The following is a 1,719-nucleotide window of genomic DNA, read 5'->3' on the forward strand; positions in this document are numbered from 1 at the left end:
TGAGGGAGCACTCCAGCCCTTCATCCAGGTCGTTAATGAATAAGTTGAACAGGACCGGACCGAGGACCGACCCCTGGGGGACACCACTAAGTACAGGCCTCCAGCTGGACTCAGCGCCACTGACTACCACTCTCTGCACCCTGCCACTGAGCCAATTCCTAATCCACCTCCCCGTGACATGGATGTCACGAGCTGCACTCTCAGCCATGTGCAATGATTTAGACTCCTAAATATTCTCACAAGCAAATGTCGGCTCATACAAGTGTTCAGAGCAGAAGTGCAGAGTTCACCTTCTAGCCACCCTGCAAATTCATGCACTGCTGTCTAACATTGGTGCAGTCAGCAGGATAATGTGGAAACATGTTACAAACCTGAGACACCTTCCAAATTATTCTATTATCTCCTTTCGTGTGGGATTCCCTGAATTTAGCATGTTCTCCATGTCTTTCTCTCCTAAACATCTAAGACAAATAATGTAAGAACTGACAAAGACCCTGAAGTATCTAAACATTTGTATTATTTTTCCAAATGACCTACATGCAGAAGGGATGCTGTACTTTGACTTTGAACAGTACAAAAAGGAAGCTGAGAATACATCAAATTAAATACCAAAAGTGCACCTGAATAGACCGATAAACCTCAGTTTACGCAGAACCACATACAAATATGGATCTGTAATTTTCATTAAGTGACAGAAAAAAAAAGTTTTAGCCACATAATGATTCAAGCTGGGAAAAATCCTTGTGGTCTCTGATTTGCTTTTGATACTTGAACTGTGCTAAGAATTTCTATATAGAGTATGAATCATCAGCAGCACTTTTGACAAATGCATCATCTTCTGTAGCCACATTTATTCTTCATCAGAGTCAACACACACCAGACCTTAACCCTCTTTTCGCTCAAGAGCTGTATTTTTCAGATTCCAGTGGGCACCGTCTAAGATTTCCACGTGCATCAAAGCTGTGGCCACCAACCTTGACAAGTTTTGTTGTTCCAAGGACAGCTGCAGAACCTGCTTTTTTACGATCTGTGTTCTCAGCTTGCTACACCAGCAGCGTGGCGGCCGTCCGCAGCTACAGGCCTTGTGGAATGACAAGGAAAACCAATTTCCAAACCTTCTTCCGAAACCTTCCAACGCAAACCTGCTTCCTAGCAAAAGGTGTAATGAAGTAGTCCTTCATTCAGTATATATCAAAAGTTTATATGTTTTTTTCCTCTAAAAATTTAAGAATCACTTAGTACACCAGTACATATATATGTGTGTATATATATTTTTTAAAGAATATTGGCCATTGAGATGTTGACTATTTATGACAGTTTGGGGTGTGCTCAGTATTTGTGCCAGGGGAATGCAAAGCCAGGAGCAGGCGGAAGAGGACCTTCAGGAGTAAGGAAAGTAAGATATTGGTATGAAAAGAAATTCATAATAGTGACAACGAAACTGGGCAAGGGTGACAAGATACACTCAAGTTTCCACATCAGTGGAGGGAATGACAGGATTTATAACGTCTGATGGCCGGACGGGCGATGCGCCGCTCAGGGTGCACGGGAAGGGGCGCGGAGCGGGACGCCACGGCACGGCACGGCACGCGCCGCCATCGCCGCCCGCACGCGCGGAGGCCTCGCGCTGCCCGTCGCTTCCATCCGGGCCGCGTCTACGGGTCTGGGCCGCGCGGCGCATGCGCGGGCGCTCCCGGCGCCGGCCGGCTCCACAGCGGC

Source organism: Nothoprocta perdicaria, unplaced genomic scaffold (genome assembly GCF_003342845.1).
Source record: "Nothoprocta perdicaria isolate Ctin4 unplaced genomic scaffold, notPer1 scaffold_94, whole genome shotgun sequence".
Taxonomy (NCBI): Eukaryota; Metazoa; Chordata; class Aves; order Tinamiformes; family Tinamidae; genus Nothoprocta; species Nothoprocta perdicaria.